Raw genomic sequence first — 22,610 nt, 5'->3', positions numbered from 1 at the left:
TCACACGAAACCTCAACAAGTTTCCACGAAGTCTAAGAAAAAGTCCTCAAAATTCTTCTAGTTTGCTCAAAATCCCACAAAGTCCTTGAAAAGGCCCAGAAAATTCCAGAAAAATCCTACAGAATCTCCACAAATTCTCACAAAATCTAAAAAAAAAATCTTCAAAATTGTTCAAGTCTCCGCAGAATCCCACAGAATTCCAGAAAAATACACAAAATTCCAGAGAAGTCCCACAAAATTCCCCAATTCTTCTCAAAACCCAACTGAATTTCAGAAACATTCCACAAAATCTCCACAAATTCTCACAAAATACATGAAAAATCCCTCAAAATACCCAAATCCTCTGTATATCCCACAAAATTCCACAAAAAATCCCACAAAACCTCCACAAGTTTCCACAAAATCTAAGAAAAATTCCTCAAAATTCTTCAACTGTCCTCAAAACTGCACAAAGCCCTTGAATAGGCCCACAAAATTCCAGAAAAATACCTAAAAATTCCTTAAATCTTCACAAAACCCTACCCAGTTCCAGAAACATCCCACAAAATCTCCACAAATGTCCACAAAATCTAAGAAAAATCCAGCAAAATTCATCAAGTCTCCTCTATATCCCACCAAATTCCGGAAAAATCCCAGAACATTCCCTAAATCTCCGCAATATCCCACAAAATTGCAGTAACATCCCACAAATTCTCCACAAATGTCCACAAAAATTAAAAATAATCTCTCAAAATCTCCAGAAGTTTCCACAAAATCTAAGAAAATTTCCTCAAACTTCTTGAAGTCTCCGCAAAATCCCCAAAAAAATCCAGAAAATACCACATTTTGAAGAATCCAACAAAATCCCTACCTCTCCTCAATATCCAACAAAATTCCACAAAAATCCCACAAAATCCTACAAATTTCCATAAAATCTAAGAAAAATTACTCCAAATTCTTCAGGTCTCCTCTGAAACTCTCAGAATTCTTGAAAAAAGCCCAAAAATTCCAGAGAAATCCCACAAAATTCCTTCAATTTTTTCAAAACATCATCAAGTCTAAGAAACATCCCAGAAAATCTCCACAAATCTCAAAATCTAAGAAAAATCCTTCAAAATTCTTGAAGTCTCCTCAAAATACCACAGAATAGCAGAAAAATCTGCAAAATTCGAGAAAAATACCACAAAATTCTTTAAATAATCTCAAAACCTTACCAAATTCCAGAAACATCCCACAAAATCCCCACAAATTTCCAACAATTAAAGAAAAATCCCTCAAAATTCCAGACAAATCCCACAAATTCCACAAAAATCCCACAAAATTATTTAAATCTTCTCAATATCACACAAAATTCCAGAAATATTTTAGAGATTCCACAAAAATCCCACAAAAATCCACAAAAATCCCACAAAATTATTTCAATCTGCTCAAGATCCTAGAAACTTCTACAAAAATCCCTCAAGATTCCCCAAATCTCTTCAAAATGCCACCAAGTTTTTCTCCTGGCCAACAAATGGCCATTGCTGAGAACTGACAGCAGTTGGGACCATTGAAAAGTGACATCAACCTGGGAACACCACTTGAAGACCTAAGGCCGGCAATTCCTTGCTCTCTTTGCTTTCCGCCTTTTCAAGAGGTACCAGGGCTCCCCTTCAGCCTCCTTCCCCCCAGGCCAGCCAAGGCCACGGGAGGGGAGCGGGGCTGGCCGCAGCTCTGCGCTTCCCGGGGAGGATGGAGACTGGCAAGTGACAGGAGCCCCTTCTCAGAGGCTTGGCTGGGCCTTGCACAGCGGGGCTGCCGGGCCAGGCCGCTCCCTGCCTGGCCTGCACTTGCTGCCGCTGCTCAGTTTCACCACACACTGCCCACTAAAGATATGCAGGGAAAGATAGGAGCTTGCAGCGTGCTCAGATAATGGCCACACTCCCCACAGCAGCCATGGGAAAAAATCTTCTAGCGCAGACAGCTCCAGCCGCTGCTCCGGCAGAGATCCCGGGACCATCCACAAGGCCTGGGCAAGAGTTGAACCTGCTCCCTACTCAGGTGAGTCTTGCAAATTCATCCTTTTTTCCAGAGATAGGGAAAGAGAGAGAGAGTGATCAACATGGAAAGAGACAGCATAAACTGTTGGGAGGTGCTTCAGGGAGGCAAAGAGTTACTTTCAGATAAGCATTGTTACAGGAGAGGCATGGCTGTAAGCCAAGCTAGTGAATTTTGACCTCCTGCTTTGGGAGATGGGCGTGGGAGCCCTGGATGAAGTTGTCCCTCCCCAAACCCCTTGTGAAGTGTGGCCCAGGGGTTCAGATTGGGTTTCAGTCCCTGGGGGGTTTCTCCCTTGTTGTGTTTCTAGTGGTCCCTGACCCTGAACTCTACCCTCAAGGGTGGAGACCCTCAAGAGTTCTGTCCCTCAAAAACCCCTGCCCTGCCTTTGTTGGGGGCTCTCTGTTCTGGATCTGAGTTTGTTCCCATGCTGAAGAAATGGTTTCATGAACAAAGGCCCGTCTTGCTGGTGTTCCATGCTGGTCCCCAGAACCCTGCGGCTTCCCTGGCCGAGATCATGAGGTTGCGGGCTGCAACAGGTGCCAAGGTTGGAGAAGTTGGTGTGAAAACTCGACTTTGTGCTGTCAATGTTCTGAGTGTTGAGCCAGCACCAAATCTGTGCAACTCTATGGGAAGGAAATAATAAGGCAAAATGACATCATTGAAACAAGGAAATGCTCTTGGCACTTGATGTGCACAAATGCACAGCAGGAGAGGAAGAGCAGAGCCGCTACAAGCTGCCAGTACTTGCAGAAGAATGAATGGATGTAACTTCCTGTTTAGGCTGGAAATTCAGAGAAAATTTGGCCCCATCCAGAAGGGTGTTGAAGTGAAGCAGCTGTCTAGTGACAAGAGACAGATGGAGAAGTGAAACCCCAAAGGAAAGGCTTTGAATGTGGATGGTGGGGTCTTTAGAAACAGATCTTGCGAATCCCATGGGTGATGCAGGCGGCTTGCCAAGGGAGCATCCCTGTCCCCATGCCAGGGAGCTGCTGCTCTGGTCGCACAGGGTGCTTTGGGTTGTACCTGATGGCTCAGCAGAGCTTGGGGAAATGCCTCAATGTTTTTTGGATTTGAATGGCATTTGGGTCAAATCCAATTTTTCCTCTGCAGGATGAAGTCTTGAGCTCTGATGGGTTTCACTTGAAGATTTCTTTAATCTATGCCCCAGCCCAAAACCCCCCAGCAGATCCCCTGCTCCTCCCACTCTGTGTCTGCCCCAGCTATGATCCTTGGAGCTTTTCCCTTCAACTGAAAGATCTGGAAATTGGCTGGGTTTTGTCACCTCTTGGCAACAAAATTGTCTCCTGTTGTGCAGCTCAGGGGGAAGGAAACTTCTTCCTCCCTTCATTTTGCTGCAACCAAGTGTTTTGTTCCTCTTGGTGAAGAGCTGGGAAGAAAGACTTCTTTTTAAGCTGAGGGAGTCAAATTCAATTCCCTTCTCATTTGGAGCAAAATCACCCAGTTATTTATGTTGAAACTAACTCTAAAATTTTTAAGGGATCTTTTGAGAAAATTTTTCTCTTGGTGACTGATTGCAAGTGGGTATGGGAAGGAACTCTTTGCCTTGAACCATTCAAAGCAGTAATTTCTCCCCAAAGAGTAGAAGCAATTACATTTTCTGGGTGGAAAAAATAAAATAAAATAAAATAAAATAAAATAAAATAAAATAAAATAAAATAAAATAAAATAAAATAAAATAAAATAAAATAAAATAAAATAAAATAAAATAAAATAAAATAAAATAAAATAAAATACTATAATATAAAATAAAATAAAATAAAATAAAATAAAATAAAATAAAATAAAATAAAATAAAATAAAATAAAATAAAATAAAATAAAATAAAATAAAATAAAATAAAATAAAATAAAATAAAATAAAATAAAATAAAATACTATAATATAAAATAAAATAAAATAAAATAAAATAAAATAAAATAAAATAAAATAAAATAAAATAAAATAAAATAAAATAAAATAAAATAAAATAAAATAAAATAAAATAAAATAAAATAAAATAAAGTAGTAGTGGAGCAAAGGAGCTTAAAGCCAATCTCCATGTGCTGCCAATGACTGAATTAAATGCACAGGGCTCCTAGCAGCTGGGCCAGACCAAACGCTGTTTTTGGTTTCTTGGGGGTTTTGTCAGAAATCTTTGTAGCACCAATAGTTCATGGACTTCTCTCTGCTGGCTTCAGCCATTCCTGCTGCCCATCATATCTTGCTATTATAAGGCAGCTCTTTTCATGATGTTGTCTTTGAAGTCAGATAGCTGAGCCTTTTTCTACTTCTAGCCCCAGTTTTCAGTAGGACCAACATTTTCTTCTCTGGGAGTGTATTCAGTGGTGGCCACACAAGTGAAGGCAAGGAGGTGGCAGGTGATAATTGATGGAACTTCCTGGAATGGGAAAAAACTCAGCATTCAATGTCCATCTCCTTAGAAATCTCTATTTTTCTTTCTTTTCCTGCCTCTTGTGCTCTTTGTGGCTCCTCTGAGTTTAGTCCTTGGAAATGCAATTCTATGGCTCCAAATGATTTGGAGACAGAATAATCTTGTACATAAAACCAAATCAATTTAACTTTCCAATATGAAGGCAGTTTGACATCCAGGCTTGGGGGGAGCTGGCAGTAGTTAGTGCCTGGCCAATGACAGAACACAGAGTTCGTCTGATTGAGGTGAAATTTCATTCACTGGAGACAAAGTCAAATTGCCTTGTATTTGCTCAGCACTACAAATCTGTTTGAAGCTGGTTGCCAAGACTTGCTGCAAGTGCTGAGTGATGGGATAAAGCCCTGCAATGGCACCATGAAACGGGAGAGCTGGAGAGAAATCTCAAAGAATGGCATTTCCAAGCATTTTCAGGCGCTGATGTTCTGCTGCTGGCTTGGTGCTGTCCAAGGGGCTGATTGGAATGGTTTTAGAGGAACTAAGCTGGGCAGTGGAATGCACCTCAGGCAGAAAATGCATCTCTGGTCTGTTCAAGTGCCTTTATCTCCCTCCATGCTCCTCAGCACTGAAATCCTGCAAGGACTGAGGGAATCTGAGGCTTTGGGAATGGCCAATAGTGAGAGATATTGGGGAGATTTGACTCAGGAGATGGAAGCAGCAGCAGAAGGTGCTGTCATCTTCATCCTAGTGCTCTCCTGCGTGCTGATGCATCGTGAAGGAGGCAGGATTCCATCAAGTACCTTCTGTGTCTCCTGTGGCAAATTCTTTCATGTCTTAGAGTTTCAGCCATGTGTTGTGTGGCTGTGCTGCACCCCAGGGCCAGGCTCTGCCTCTCTTTGCTCTGGCTGCTGCTTCCAAGCTGTCCTCTGTGATTTTGATTTGCAAGCCACCTCTCTGACCAGCTTCCACTTTGCTTGAAAAATTCAGCACCATGTTGGGGGCTGAACAAGTCCCAGAGCTGGGGAGAAGGATTTGAGCATCAATTTGCATCACAGAGTTGTTAGAGTGGGGAAAATGTCCCATCCCTCCTGGACCTGGAGCTTCTAATCTTGTTGCAAACACTGAAAAGCTCTTCAGCTTCTCTCATTCTACCTAAATTTGATTCCTGCTTTCATTTCACACCTCTTTCATGCAGCTTTTTCCTCTGTCCTTGGCTAGATTTGTCAGGCCTGAGAAATTTGGTCGAGCCTTGGGACAGCTCCCATCACCTATCCCTGCTCCTAATGCTGCTTTGAATTCTCTTGGGAATCTGAGCATGAGGGAAACTGGGGGGACTTTAGTGAGAGGAAAAGTGAGGCACAGAGGCTGAAGTGCAAATGCAGAGTGTGGGTCACCAGAGTCTGCAGTGTTGTGGGGATTTGGGCCACTCAAACAGATGTTTCTTCTCTGAGAATGGTTGATTCCTTCGGTGTGTCTCCTCCTGAAATTCCTGTGCACCAGGCCTGGTGCTGGAGCTGCAGCAGCACAAAGTTGCCAGGGAGCCGTGTGGGACCCAGTGGGAATCATTTCTTTGCTGCTTTTGATGAAAAGTTGTGACATGAATCTCAGTGTCTGGGAGGTGCCCCGTTAATGCTGCTGCAGTGCCCACACACTGTGTCTGGAGACAGCTCAGGAGAAAATGAAGAAAAGCCAGGATGAAATCCCATGTGCTACTGAACTCTATCAGAAAGTGCTTGGAGTGAAGTGTGTGAAGTGACTGGGGAGAGCTGGATAGAAGGGACAGCTCTGAGAAGTGTGTGGTACATCACTGACATCCTTCCAGTGATCTTTGCACAGAGACGAAAAAGTATCAGTTTGCATGGCCTGAATCTCTGGGTGTGGAAATCCTGCGTGTTTCACAAGCTGTGCTGAGCTCATCTGGCTCTGAAATATCATCTCTGCACCTTAGGCAGGAAGAGCTTCAGAGTTGTGAAGAGATGAATAAAAATCAGTGGTAACCCAGAAGCAAACCTTGGCAATAGACATGTGTGGCAGGTGAGGAGACTGAAAGCTTTCATTCTTGTTGTGGAAGAATTAATTCAGCAATAAAAACTCCTGTCTCTTGGCATTAATGTACTTTAGTTTCAGCTCTGCCCCAGCCCATCAATGTCCCTGTGTGGTTGGGGGTAGGTTGTCCCCCTGTAGCTCTCTGCAGGTTGGTGCTAATTCAAGATGTTCTGGCAGGTTCCATTGTTTTGGTGCGCGAGCAGGGAGTGCAGAAGAGGGATTGCAAGCGCTGCCATTTGCTGTGCTAGAAAGTCCAAGGGACAAATTTGTGCCAATTAAGGTCTCCCCTTGAAGTAGGAGGAACAATTGATGTTGTGCTCGTAGCAGAGTGTGGTGACAGAGGGGGTTTCCAAAGGAAATGTTGGTGCATGTAGGCCAGAGGCCCCTGTGCTGAGGCTCCCTCCAGGCTGGCTCCAGCCCCTCAAGGTGCCCAGGAAGCAGGCTGCCCGCAGCCCAGTGCAGCCTCCTTAGCCCTGGGGCTAGCCAGGGAAGAGCCATGGATGAGCCTCAGCCCTGCTCCCATGTGGGATGCCATGGGACAGGGCCCACTGGGATTTGCCCCTCCAGCTCCCAAGTGTGTCCAGAGAAACTGCAAGGAGAGGGTGAGCTCTGTCAGTGGGACCCCCTGTGCACAGGGAGCCACTGCTGGGGTGGCTGTGCCAGCTCCCTCCGGGACATCCAGCCCTGGGAACCTGGAGCGAGTGGAAAGCACAACTTCGCAAATGTGCCTGAAGCAAATGCAAAGAGAACTGGGGTGTGAAAACCAAAGAATGTTTATTTGTAGAATAAAAGGAACAAGAATGAACTACACAACATATTTACAATGTCAGAATATTTGTAACAACAACAACAACAAACTATAGAACCTATTTACCTATGAACTTATCTAACAAAACTATATGAAACGTATTTAGAGAAAACTTAATCAAACCCTAAAACATCTATCGTGAACACAACAACTCCAAAACGTATATACAGATGGGTGGCATCTCTGTCTGGGATGTGCCTCAGTCCTGGAAGAAAAACAAGTGGCACGGTCAGTGCAGTCAGGCATGGAGGGGTGTTCCATGTGCTCCCGGGCTGGGACACTGGCACAGGGGGACTCTGCTGCCAGAAGTGAGCCTGGCTGGGGCTGGGGGCTGTGGTCCAGGCACTGGAACAGGGCTTGTGTGGCCAAAAGCAAGGCCAGGCCAGGCCAGGGATGGCCACCAGAATCCAGTGCATGGGCTAGCGTGTCCCTGAGCAGGGAGTGCCCAGCCCAGCCCCAGCCTGGCAGCAGAGGACCCGCTCTGCCCGTGGGGAGCACCTGCCTGTTCTGCTGCTGGCATTGGTCTTCATCCCAACACCATGTCCTCCTCCTCGTCTTCTAGCTCAATTTCCATCTCCTCAATATCATCTTGCATTTCCACTTCCATTTCTTCTTCCGTCTGATCCACATCTATGTCCATCTCTTCATCCCCAGTGTTCTCTCCATCCACTTCCATTCTCTCTTCACAATTAATTGGTGTATCCACCTCCATCTCCTCCTCTCTGTCTGTGCCAGCCTGCAGAGGTAGCAAAATCTCAGAGTGGGGTCCCTTTCCCACACTGTCCCACACAGCTCCAGCCCACCCAGGCAGCTGCGGGGTGTCCACCTCCATGGAACAGTGCCATACCTTCTTTGGAATAAATGCAGACATCCTGCAGGGATGGGCAGCAAAATCCAGGTAATGGGGAGCTTTCAGGACTGCTGGGGGAATCAGGGGGCAGGTGGCAACAAGGTGACAGGGGTTGGCTTGGAGCACTGAGAAGAGCGTGCTGACACAAGGAGCCAAGGGTTGTGTTGTGGCCGTTGCTGGATGCTGGAAGTTCTAGCTGGAGCGTGCACTGTGACATCACTGCCAGGAGCCCAGGCCCAGACTGAAGAGGACAACGGAGACCATAGAATGATGGAATCCCTGGGTGGCTGGGCTTGGAAGGGACCCTAAAGACCATCTTGTTCCAAGCGAAGCAATCTTCCCCCAGAATATGTTGCTCAGAGCCCTGCTCCCAGCTGGCCTTGGATGTTGCCAAGGATGGAGCATCCCCAGGCTGTGTGCACAGCCTGGGCCAGTACCCCAGCAGCCTGAGTGGAAAAGAGCAGCTTCATTAGATGCAACTTCAATCTCACTCCTGCAGTTGAAAGGCTTCTCCTCTCTGTGCCCATCTTTCCTAGAGCTGCAAGGAGGCCTCCCCAGCACCTTCTCTTTCCAGGCTGAGCATCCCCAGCCCCACATGGACAGCAGTCCGATGCGTGGGGGGTGAAGGCTAAAGGGTAGCAAAGAGCATCAGGAAGTGAGAGATGGAAGCTTTTGGAGATGGAAGCTTTGCCTCTAAATGTAGAACATCAATAAAAGTGGAGGGGAAAATGGTGGGACTCTGGCGCTGTTCTAACTTTGGAATATTTTATTATCTTCTTTTCTGTCGTGCTGCCCCAAGTTTTGTTGTTTGAAAGGAGGTTTGGCAAAATATCCATTGTCTTCTCCATTGGTGAAACACTGAGCAAAGTCAGGGCAAGCTGATGATGCAGAGCAAAACCTGGAAATATCTCCTGGGGATCCTGATCCTGGGGAATGCAGCTAAAGCCAGCCAAAAGCAATTTCTGGCAAGTCAAGCCTGGTTTACGTTTTCTGGAGTTTGGCTGTGCAAACTTCACCAGTCATTTATAAAAAAGCAAAAAAACTCAAACCAAAAGAGACAAAACCAGAAAGAAACAAACCCAGACCAACCAATCAAACAAATACATAAAAAGCCCAAAATAAAACCAAAGGGAATGAGAAGTTAGGATTAGTTGTAAGGATATCACAGCAGGCGAATGGCTGCTTCCTACAGGATCACCATCCAAAGCCACCTAGAGCAACTTCTCCAAAATATACCCAACGGGAGAAATCTAAAACGTGATCCATGGCAGCTTTGGGGGCAGCTGTGCATTACGGTGAAGGATGAGCATGCAGTGGTACAGATGCAGCACTGCCCACCCTCCAGGCTGCTGTTTGCTCTGCTGAAAGACTCTTGCAGGACTGTGGCCCCTCTCCATGCAATGGAAATCATTGCCACAGCTCTCAGTTGAGGCACTGGCATTTCCAGAGCCAGATTCAGGCACAATCCTGCTGCCTGCTGAGCATCTGGGAAAGATCCTGAGCATCTTCAGGCCTAGAAGCACAAAACAGCTCAGGCTCTCCCTGAACTGGCTTTTCAGGGGAGCTTTCCATAGCTCTGCAAGATTTCTTCATCCCTCAACACGTCTGACTTTATGTCCAATGATGCATTTGGGTTTCTTCCTTCCTCCTGTGTGCCCCTGAGTAACCTTCCACATGGATGGAGGAGATTGTGTACAGGACAATTGATTCCTGGATTGCCATTTGGCTTCACTGTCGCTCAGCTGAACATGGTCCTTATCTAAGAAGGACTTGCAAGAAATGGGTAGGAGTTTTGGCTCTGAGAGGAGCAGAAAGCACATTTTCTACACCAAATTTCCAGCTGATGCAGTTTCCCTGCCAAAATAGTGATTGCCATTCATCTTCCTGGGAAGAATGTGAAGACCCATTCAGAGATCCCAGGTTCAGCTGGCCTGTGGCTTTGTGTACCTCATTTCACATGTCCAATTTCAAGGGCCACTAAAAGAGGCTCATGTTTGCCTTGCTAGCCAGAAGTGCTGTAGGTATTTCCAGGAGAAAAGGAAAAACATCGCTGTCCTGTGGTGTGCTAGAAATGGCACCACAATTGTGAGTCTGTGAGCAAAGCCAGCCAGTGCTTTTTGGCACTGCAAGAGCTGAGAGTGCGGCAGAGCGGTTTTGATACTCTTTTTAGAGTCCTGAAAACATTGTTGCCAAAACAATCTTTCTCTCCTGTCTTCTGTCCTAAACTGTGGAACAGAGAAAATGGAAAGGAGCAGAGGTTTGTTTCAAGTGGCTTTTTTATTTTGAAGTCTTCAAATAGTGTCAGCTTGATGCATGATACTTTAGAAATTGGATGAGTAGCACCTATTTCATCCCAGCAGAGAGGTGGGATTGAAGACTTCCAACAAGAGAAGTACTGGATGTGTAAGAGCTCAGTTTTCCACCCCTCACACCCTGGTATCTCGCTGGACTATTTGAAGCAGCCTCCGCCAGATACATTAAAATACTGCTCCAAACAACAACAGAATGCAAATGTTCCACCAAATGGGCAAAAATAAGAAAAGTGGGCGGGCAGCAGATCTTTCTGAAGAGGTCATGTTGATTTTGCAATGTCAGATGCAAACAAGTTTTGCCATATTTCTTTCCTAAATAAATGGAGATATTTGATAGAAAACGATGTCTGAGGCTGCTAAGTTTGGTATGATTTTCGATGTGGGAGGAATAGACCAGGTTGCAGAGAAGCTGTGATTGTCTGACCCTTGGAAGGGTTCAAGGTCAGGTTGGATGGGGCTTGGAACAAGCTGGTCTAGGGGAAGGTGTCCTGAGTGTGCTGAGAGTTGGAACAAGAGGAGCTTTAAGGTCCCTTCCAAGGCAAGACATCCTGGGAGTCCATGAAGAGAAACTTGGACTTTTCCTGAGATGCTGCCTTTGCAAGGGCAAGTCCCAAATACCCCAGGTAGTTTGAAATGCCCTGAGCAGAACCCAGCTGTGCATTCTCATAGCGGCAGCGTGCAGGCGACACGGAGGGAGAGAGCAGAGCGCTGTGTGGCGTTCCGCAGAGAACTGGCCTTTATTACAGCCGGGCCCTCGGCCAAGGGAGCCAGTGACAGCAGCTCTGTGGAACAGGGGATAAACTGGGGTATTTATCGGGGAGGAGAGGGGCTGGGGGGAAACTGGGTGTCATGGGTTTAAACCAGTAATTATCAAAAGGGGGAAAAAAAATTACTTATTTCTTGCTGTGAGTGATGGATTAAAACAAGAGCAAACTAGGCATAAAACTTAAAAGGAATAAAGAAAGTTTATTGACAAACTACAATAATAAGAACACCAGAATAAACTTCCAGAAAAACCTTTTCATTTCTTACTGCCCACCATTCCTTTGTTCACATGACAACAGAGACAAAAACTTTAGAATTTTGATGGTTTAAACAGTCCCAATTCTTTCTACAGTCTTTTCACCAGTCTCTGTAGAGAAACAGAAGTTTCTTTCTGTTAATTTATGGAGTTTCTCACAAGAAAACTATTTTTGTTATAGTTTTCCGTATCCCTGATATCAGCTGCCCAGAGCTGCTATTATCAGAGCTCACCCCTCCCATTCCACATCACTCTGAAATGTGTTATGGGTCATGAGTTTGGGGATAGCATTTTTAAGGATAAGTTATTCAAAAGCAAAAGTTTTCTTCATCTGTTTTCTGTGAGCTTCACCAGAAAAGAGTTTTTCTCATTGCCCTCCTAAGGCTTCAGATTTTTGCTTTACTGTTTCTACCACTTCACTATACCACAATCACTCTACTTTTTACTCAAATTTTACTTAGAACACTCTATTCCTCCCCATACTCCATCATGAATTAAAGGAGTTCTTTTCAGGACTTCATTGTCCATCCCCATAGTTTTAACAGAAAGATATTTCAGCTTAATTAAAGCATCTTCTTAATTCTCTACCTTTCTTGAAGCTTCTTTTCTTTCCTGTCACTGGTAGTTTATAAAGTCTCTTTTCATGTTGATCACTCTCCTTATCTCTCTCTGGATAAAAAGATTAATCCGCCAGTCTCATCTGGGTAAGAAAGAGTTAAAATCCTGCCCAAGCTTTTGTAGATGTTTCAGTGATCTCTGCTGAACAGGAGCTGGAGCTGTCTGCGATGGAAAGTTTTTCATAGCTGCTCTAGAGAGTGTAGTCGGTCTCTCTGCTTGCTGCAGGCCCAGAGCCCCTCTCCTTCTTCACTCAGCAGTTTCTGGTAAATTCCATCACGGCAAAACCTGCAGCCGAGCCAGGAACTGGCCTGGCCCGGCTTGGCCCGGGGTAAGCCCCCGCAGGCCCCATCTCCCAGCCGGGAGATACGGCAGGCCCAGCCCAGCCCCCGCCCGGCCGCATGGCCAGGCAGAGAGCGAGAGGCCGCAGCTCAGTTACCTTTCACAGCCAGGAAACAAAGAGCACAAAAAAGCTCTGGTTTTACACTTTAAGGTAGGGTTCACAAGTTGATCCCCCTTTTCAATGGCTAAAACTGCTGTCAATTCTCAGCAATGACCGATAATTGGTCAGGAGAAAAGACTCCAGACAGTCCCGAGCAACTCCAACTTTCCTTAAAGGTAAAGTAACTCCATGACACTGGGATACAGGTATGGGGGTGGGATGGCAGGGGAGAACAGCAATGGAGTGTAACAGTTTAACATAACTAACTCAAAGATTGCTGGGACTGATACTTTACCCTCTCTTAGAAAAAAGTATCTTGCCTCCAAGGAAGGGCCAGGATCTCTGAATCAGGCAGTTCCCCAGCCTCGGCAGTCAACCATGGAAAAGCAGCTTCTGAACAATAAAGATTGCTCTTGCCATGCCAACCTCGCTGCGTCGTGTGTCCGTCTCGAGCGCCACAGCGACACTCTGCAAACAGAGCTGCACCTGACTGAAAATGAATGGGACAGAAATCAGGAACTCTGAAAGTTTGATTTCCTATCCAATACAGCCCAGCCAGCCAGCCCCACACAATCCCCATCCCACCGCTCCAAATGTGGATCCCACTTCTCCCAACCTCCTTCTGGCCTGGGGTGACTTTGTGATCCTTGGATCCCCAGGTGTCTGTTCTGTTTCTGCTGCCTATTAAGTTCTGCACCTTCAAGACTGGCTCTGAGAGCCAAGGGGGGGAAGAAGAAGCTGCAGTTTGTTTGCAGAAATGGCACTCACTGCCCCGCACGCTTCCCTGGCCTGTGTTGTCTGCAGCAGGGACAGACAGTGGGACAGAGCTCTCCTTTGCTTCTAGGCACATAGTTCAGTTTCCTTTTTAGTTAGTTTTTAGTTTAGTTTAGTTGGTTTTTAGCTAGCTGAGGCACAGGAGTTCCCCAGAGTGTTTTTTGCCTTTTTCCTTGGATCTGTTCAAAGCTGTTCTGGACTGAGAACCCAGACAAACCCCGGGAGCTCACGGCTGTGGCCCACGGGGGCCTGGGCCCTTTCCAGCGCCGGAGGAACTGATAAGAGACTGAGCGAGCTGAGCTACACCCCATGGAAAGGACTTTTCTGGCTTTGCCATCTCTTCAAACAGCCAGAGGATTTATTCTTTAATATTATTCATATTATTCATATTATTCATATTATTCATATTATTCATATTCAAGGAACAACTTTAATTTGCTTTTTAGATGGACTCCTTTCAGAGGGTTTCTTCCAAATTTGCCCTAAACCAGAACACCTTCCCACTCCATCTCACTTGGCAGCCGTGGAACTGAGTAATTTTGGTGTGGGATTGAGATTTTCTGAGGAGGAACAAGCCCTTTTGAGTTGGGATTGAGCCCTTTTGGGGTAAAATGGAGCTGTTTTCAGTGGGATTGAGTGGTTTTGAGGTGACAGATCGATCCCTCCTGGTTTTTGGAGTGCAAAGAGATGGAGATGAGAAGCTGTTGGGGGTTAGGTGTCCTTCTTTTAGTTCTGGCTCAACTGTGAAATTTTTACCCATTAGTTGCGGGGAAAACCTGACTGTGGGTGGTACTTGAGAAACACAAAGAGTTCGGTTGGGCCCAGGTCTGAAGGGGGTAGGAGAAGGGGAAGGTGGGCACAGTTTGGCGGCTTCTTCAGTTTCAGAGAAGGACACTTTGCTGGGAGCTGGTGCTGCTGAGAGAAGGGAATTTCACCATCACCCAGACGGAGCTGCCGTTTCTCCTTCTCCTTCTGTTGAGTTCGGCGGGAGAAATGCAGCACTCAATATGAATGATCAGCAAGTCTCATTTATTGGTAATTCTAAAACCACTTATATAGCATCAATAATTAGGCTCATACATAGTGCAAAGGCAAGCTCATTATTGGATATTTCATTTAAGGTCAACTCCACCTAATTCTACATTCCTGTGATCGCTCATCTATGCTGAATTCACATTCTTCTGACTACAGTGTTCTGTTCTCAGTTAACAGTTATCATCAAGGCCTTCCTGACTTTTGCAACATCTCACACCAACTGTACTCCATTGTCTATTTCTTTCCCAGCTAACTGCTGCATGGGAAAGTGACCTTTGCTCTCTAGCCATTCCTCTATAATTCCCCTGTTTTCTTTTTGCGCTAACAAAACTGTAGAAGTAGCCTTTTTTACCATGTTTTGTAAGCATTGCAGTATGCAAGGAATAAACAGTAACACAATGACAATGATCAATATAACAACAATTGCCATTTGTACCAAATTTTTTAACCATCCTGTGAGACCTAGGGATTGAAACCATTCCTCTAACGGATTTGTTTCCATGGTTAACTTTTTCATATTGTTCTGTAGTTGTTGAAGACGAGCATGAATAGATACTGAATGGTCAGAAAGATTCATGCAACACATCCCATCAAAGTCTTCACAGCCATGGCCCTGTGCTAATAGCAAAAAATCAATAGCAGGTCTATTCTGCAATACAGCATGCCTAACACTGTTCATATCCAAAAGCAAATCAGACAAAACCTTTAATGTAATATTAAGCTGTTTTCCTGTCCAGCATGCCAGTCGTCGTAACTGTGTTAAGGCTTGAGCACTAGATACTCCAGGTGTAAAACTAGATGACACAATCACTGTAGGACGCTCCCAAAGTTCAACTTTACCTTTGCATTCTGGCCCCAATTGGAACACACTTCTCTTTGTTCGTAACCTGGTTCTATTGGCTTCTAATAGCTGCTGTATAGTGGGTGCAAACAGTGTCAATTTCCCAAAATAACAAGGTCCTCCATAAAGGTTTGCTGGCAGTCCTTGCCATGCACGATCTCCACATATTAGAAAAATACCAGGTGGTAATTGTAGAGGTGTACTGCTAGAATTTACTTTGTGAGACCAATTGCCACAGTATGCATCCTTATTCTGCAAGTATAGCAAATTTTGTGGAGAAACATTTGTACCATTTTGCCCATGAGACCTTTTTGCATGATTGTTCCTAGCCCGATTGACAAAAATTAAACAATAATTGCTAGGGGCTGAACCTAACAGTCTTAACTCTTGAGGTTCTGACCCAGTAACATTTAAACCTGTAGCAATGTACCAATTTTGAGCACCAATGGGATTTGCTGAAATTAAACCTGTGTCACAGATATTAATCATGAATTTGCCTGATGGAATTTCACATAATGTTTTGTTTGCTTCCTTGGGTGTTTTCCAATATTTTGTCCAGTTTTTAAACATTGTGGCATTTAGTGAATCATCTAAAGGTGCGCCCACTAAACAAGTTCGAAAAGGATCCGAAGGGGTAGCCATTGAAAGGCAAAAATTATCCTGTCCAGTTTGATTAGCCCAGGTTACCCACATATTTTGTCTCTCATCCATGTCAATCAAAAACCCTTCATTTCCCTTTATCATTGTAAACCACAACAACTTGATCAGAGATAGTTCTTTAAGGACTTTAAAAGGATTGCGGCAGCTCAGCCAGCATCTTGGCTGGATCCCATGTGAGATCTTGCTTCCCTTTTCTTTTACCCCTCTGCCTCGCCCGTCGATTCGGTTGCTTCGAACCACGGGGTGTTCCATCTTCTCGGCAGCAAGGATAACTTTCAGGGAAAGACCCTTTTTCTCGAGACTGCCGTTTTAAGAATTGCTCCCAATTTTTATTTTTTACTCCTGGAATATCACACCTAACTTGTGTCAGTGTCTTGCGACAACGTATTGCAATTATTTCAATAATATATGGTAAAGGGGTGTTAGGATGATAACAATAGTTTTCTGGATTTATACCAAAAGCAAAAATCTCCCACCATCTATCAGATCCTTTTTCAAATTGTCCTGTTTGCACACCTTCCTGTAATGCAATCTCAGTTAAATTTCTTTCAAAATTGTAACACTCTGTACAAATCCCTCTTGGAGATCGACCCCACTTAGAATGTATCCACCACTTCTCTTTACACACTTTACAAATGTAACATACAAAAGGATAACATTCACAATCTGGTACTGTACACAAAATTTTCATATGAGAGTTCATCAGATCCCGTCTCTATGTTGATGGTAGAGAGCGTGAAGTATCTGCTAAATTTTCTGGATCAGCTGAAGATAAATCACTGGGATCAGCAGGTTTAGTCCATCGGCTCGGCACCCAGACAGGCCCTGTGGGGGTAGACACAAAAAGATAACCACGTCCCCAATAAAGTACCTTGCTGGGACCTCCCCACAGTCCTGTTTTAGGATCTCTATAGCGAACCCATATTGGACTTTGAGTTTTCTCTGCTCCAGGTGCAGTATGACGTATTGCTGCAGGCAAATCACTGTTTCCAAAAATACAGAGAAAATTTAAAACAAATAAACAACGCAATAATCGTTCTTGTGGATCTCTGATCTCCCTAAATTTATTCAGATATTGTTTTAGGGTACCATTTGCTCTTTCTACTATTGCCTGACTTGTGGGGGAATGTGGAATCCCTGTTATGTGTTTGATTCCCCATGATTGCATCACCTGCTTAATTCTACTACTACAATAAGCAGGTCCATTGTCTGTTTTAATAGAACGTGGAACTCCCATGACTGCAAAACAACTTACTAAATGTCGCTCAACATTCCGTGCTTTCTCACCAGATTGAGCTGTAGCCCAGATGTAATGACTATAAGTATCAATGGTGACATGCACATATTTAACTCTCCCAAACTCTGCAACATGAGTAATATCCATTTGCCACAACTCATTAGCCTGTAATCCTCTAGGGTTTACCCCAAGACCCAATCCACTGCCTTGATTATGAAAACTACAAATAGGACATGCTTTGACAATAGCCCGAGCCTCCTCTAAAGGTATCTGAAACTCTCGATGGAGTCCTTTTGCATTTTGGTGAAAGATGGCATGAGCTTCTCTAGCTAATGTCTGTGGTGGGACAGGACTATTTTGTGACAGTGAAACCAATCGATCTGCCCTAGCATTTCCTTCTCCTAAACCCACATCCCATTTGTGGCTACGAATATGGATAATAGCAAAGGCAGTAGTCCTCAACTTTATGGCTCTCTGAAGCTGCAAAAACAGTTCATATAAACGAGAGTTTTTTACTTCCTTAATGTCTGCATTTTCAATACGTTCACTCACTCCTGCAACATATAAAGAATCAGTTACCACATTAACAGGACCCTTAAACTGTACCAAAACCCAAACAACAGCAACTAATTCCAGAGTTTGTAATGTGTCCTCCTTTTGAGCTGGAATAATATGATGATTCCATTGTCCTTCTGAATTTTGCCATGTAGCAGCAGCTGTACGAGACTTCTTTCCAGCATCAGTGAACACAGTTGATGCCTCTGGTAATGGCACAAATGATCGTTTGGGCTTTTCAATCCAATTCTGCTGACCTATCCATCGCAGTGGTATTCGAGGCACTTCCTCAGTACTGACTACACTGCTGTTGTTAAGCAATGCTTCTTGCAATGTGGAGCTGTGAATTAAATACCAATCTAAAGTGTCCTTTTTTATTGGTATCTGAATTTCAGCTGGATCTGCACCCGTAAGTTTCCACAATCGCTTCCGTCCTTGTTTTATCAAGTTTGCTAAAATTTCAATTTTTTGAATTAAAGTATGTCTCTGTTGTAGTGGTGGCAACAACCACTCTAATACCCATATCTCCCCTGTTTTCTTTTGATGCTGTGTCAGGGCACCGATGAGATGTTGAGGTCCAAACCATACAGTAAGATTAATGTCCAAGTCTGGATCTCGCCTACGAACAACACCTGTCTGGATACAGTCCATTATTTTATTGAGAGCTTCTTGTTGTTCACTGGTGACCTGTATGGGTGCTGTAGGATCAGTACCTTTTAACAAAGGTCGTAGGGATTGCAAAAGTTCATTAGGAATACCCACAACAGGTTTAAGCCATTGTAAATCTCCCAGCAATCGCTGAGCATCATGAACAGTATGAAGTGACATGTTTAATGAAAGTTTCTGAGGAGCAACAGACTGTTCAGTTAAAGTCCACCCGAGATATTTCCATGGGGATGACTGCTGTATTTTCTCAGGTGCAACAACTAGTCCATTCTGAAGTAATTGTGTTTGAATGTCTTTAACTTGTTTATCTGCAAAAGGTTGTGGCTGAGCAAAAAGAATATCATCCATATAATGATAAATAATAGTTGTAGGCCACCGAGCATGTAGTGGTTGCAAAGCAGTATCAACATAAAGCTGACACAAAGTAGGAGAATTACGCATACCCTGTGGTAAAACTGTCCATTCAAATCTCTTGTCTGGTTCTGCTCGATTTAATGAAGGCAAAGTAAAAGCAAATCTGCAAGTATCCTGTTCATGCAGTGCGATAGTGAAAAAACAATCTTTTAAATCAATTATTAACAAGGGCCAATCTTTTGGTAACATTGCAGGATTGGGCAAACCAGGTTGTAGCGCCCCCATTGGTTCCATTTGTTCATTGACTGCACGTAAGTCATGCAGCAATCGATATTTCCCAGATTTCTTTTTTATAACAAAAATAGGAGTATTCCAAGGACTTGTTGACAACTTTAAATGTCCTTGTTGATATTGTTCCAGCACTAATTGATGAGCTTGTTGCAGACTTTCCCTTTTTAAAGGCCACTGTTCAACCCATACTGGTTCCTGGATTATCCATTTGAGTGGGATTGGGAAAGTCCAAACAATGGCCTCTATTCTAAAGGGTGCTCATTGGTCAAAATAACACCAAGCTGTGACAAAATATCTCGTCCAATTAGACATTGAACCTTGTCTGGCAATGGAACAATTGACAAAACAGAACTGATGACCTTCCCATCTAATTGAATCTGAATTTGTGGAGACTTCTTTGCTAGAGTTAAGCCTCCAACTCCTGTAACAGTAACCATACTAGGCAGCAAAGGCCATTCCTGGGGCCAATATTGTGGAGCAACAATACTTGAGTCCGCCCCAGTATCCAATAGTCCTTCCAATTGATGGGATTCTCCGTTATAATTAAGAACAACTGTTCGCTTGGGTCTGGTGTTTAAGTCCAGAGTAAGTAATGTAAGTCCTCCTGTAGAACCAAATCCACCTGTACCCCGTGATTGATTTTTCAATGGTGTCAACTGATGGGTAAATTGTGGCAGCGGCACCAATTGTGCAATTCGCTGTCCTTTATCAATTCTGGTTGGTGGTGCCAGTGTATATGCAATGATATATATTTCACCAGAATAGTCCACATCAATTACTCCAGGTAAAATAAATAGTCCCAATAAACTAGCAGATGAACGTCCCAACACAATTGCACCCATAGCTTTTCCATTTATTATCACTGGTCCAATAATTCCCGTGAGAATCTTGTAGGGTTGTGATGTCAATAAATCCACAGTTACTGAGGCTGCCAGGTCCAAGCCGAGGCTCCTTGCTGTGGCAGGCTGGAGGGAAGTTGCACTGATGTTCCTGCGGCTGCTATTTGTGTCCTGGCGCGGCGGCTCCTCGCGCTGGCTTTCCCGTTTCCCGATCTCCGGCGGCAAATATTATCAGCATGGGTATTGGACCGACACTGATTGCACCAAACAGATGGTACAGAGCATTCCTTCCGTACATGTCCAAGGTTGCCACGGCGAAAACATTTGAGTCGAGAGGCTGGAATTCTGCCATTGTTGATTGTGGCCGCTTGTAGGGGTGCAAGAGCTGCTAAAACCTGACTCTGATTAGATGCAACCTGCTTTTCTATAGATGCAGCCTGTTTTTCTAACCCCTTTCCTAGTTCTTTAATTGCCTGGACCAACATTGCCTGTGAGCCCACCGGTATATTAGACATCCTCTCTAATGCCTCTTCAATAGTCCAGTTAGCATTTAAGGAACTCAAAACTGACCTGGTTGCTGGATTACAATTTTGTAATGCACATTGTTTTAACAATGCTCCCCTCATATATTCAGGAACACCTGCCCTCTCTATAGCTGAAGCTGCTTTATCAATAAATGCTCCAAATGGCTCATCTCGCCCTTGTTTAATACCCATATAAGATGAAATACCTCCTGGCTCCTTAATCCTATCAAATGCAGCTCGTGCTAACCGCATTCCTTCTCTCAACTTATCTGGTCCCAAAATTGCTTGTGCTTCCACTTGACTATATACTCCTAAGCCCATAAGTTCTTCCAAAGTCAGCCCATGCAATGGATCACCTGCCTGTCTTTGCACATTTACACTTTCTTGACAATAAGCTTGCCAGTGTGCATTAAACAACAACTGCTGATGCTGACTAAGAATCAATTTCATAATACTCTTACAATCTGAAGGCAACAAAATCTGTGTACCCCACAAATAATCAATCATCTGTCTAACCGGTTCACTGGTCACTCCAAACTGACTGACTGTAGACCGCAACTGTGATAACCATTTCCAATCTAAAGCTGTAATTTGAGCTTGTATTCCTCCCCCTTGCATTGGTGCAAAGGTTACGGGACATGCTACTTCCAATACAGCGTCTGCTATTTCCTGATCTCCTTCTTGCAAAATATTCCGTGCTAACACAGCCCATGTCTCCCTTCTTTCCCGTGCAATAGCCTCACCTAATTCACTCCTTTCCCCAGGGACAGATTTATTTCCCATAGGGGAGGATGGTAATGGTGCAGAAGGCTCCGTTCCAGAATCAAGGTTAGTAGGTGAAGGAATTTGAGATGACACAAAAGAATTAGCAGCTGCAGCAGAGGTCAGTGACTGCGCGGGAGGGTTTAAAATTATTGTATTTGTGGCGGGCGGCAATGAACACTCATTAATTCCCTGTAAAAGCCTGTTTTTTGACATAACTGCAGATGCCTGCATGGCAGCTGCCTGTTCAGCCTGATACTGCAAGAGAGCATTATGAACTATCCGCCACAGTTTTCCCAATTTTTTAGCAGTTTTATCATCATCTAAAGTAGCCTCCCACAATTTATCTCCAAACTTTCGCCACTCACTTAATTCATGAACTGTATGGGGATTCTGAAAACAACCCTGAGCATACCCATAAGCAAGAAGTTCAGGAAGCTCCTTGCGCAAATCAAGATTTTTAACCTGTCACTTTTCTAAAAAGCAGGTAAATAAATCATATGCTGCTTGCCTTTCCATCTTACCGTCAGCGCGCGCTGTTGCAGCCCCTACAAGGTTTCGGCAGCACGTTACGGCAGGACTCTTCTATAAGGTCGCCTGGGCGCGGCAACGTTGCTGTGTTTTCAGGACCCTCCTCCGAGGTTGCCTGGATCGCAGCACAGCTGTTGCTTTTCGCCGTCCTTGCTGCAAAGGACCCGTCCCCTGTCGCCGACTCCCGTGGCCGACTCCGATTCCTTTTCAGGGTCCCAAAAGTTTCCAAAGGTTCCAAAGGTCCTGAGGGTTCCAAATATTCCAAGTGTCCCAAAGGTTCCTAGGGTTCCAAAGGTCCCAAATGTCCCTGCTGTTCGGGCGCCATTTGTTGAGTTCGGCGGGAGAAATGCAGCACTCAATATGAATGATCAGCAAGTCTCATTTATTGGTAATTCTAAAACCACTTATATAGCATCAATAATTAGGCTCATACATAGTGCAAAAGCAATCTCATTATTGGATATTTCATTTAAGGTCAACTCCACCTAATTCTACATTCCTGTGATCGCTCATCTATGCTGAATTCACATTCTTCTGACTACAGTGTTCTGTTCTCAGTTAACAGTTATCATCAAGGCCTTCCTGACTTTTGCAACATCTCACACCAACTGTACTCCATTGTCTATTTCTTTCCCAGCTAACTGCTGCATGGGAAAGTGACCTTTGCTCTCTAGCCATTCCTCTATAAGATTTGACTCAGGAGATGGAAGCAGCAGCAGAAGGTGCTGTCATCTTCATCCTAGTGTTCTCCTGCGTGCTGATGCATCGTGAAGGAGGCAGGATTCCATCAAGTACCTTCTGTGTCTCCCGTGGCAAATTCTTTCATGTCTTAGAGTTTCAGGCATGTGTTGTGTGGCTGTGCTGCACCCCAGGGCCAGGCTCTGCCTCTCTTTGCTCTGGCTGCTGCTTCCAAGCTGTCCGCTGTGATTTTGATTTGCAAGCCACCTCTCTGACCAGCTTCCACTTTGCTTGAAAAATTCAGCACCATGTTGCGGGCTGAACAAGTCCCAGAGCTGGGGAGAAGGATTTGAGCTGCAATT

Source organism: Poecile atricapillus, chromosome 31 (genome assembly GCF_030490865.1).
Source record: "Poecile atricapillus isolate bPoeAtr1 chromosome 31, bPoeAtr1.hap1, whole genome shotgun sequence".
NCBI lineage: Eukaryota > Metazoa > Chordata > Aves > Passeriformes > Paridae > Poecile > Poecile atricapillus.
This window is presented reverse-complemented; position numbering follows the sequence as displayed.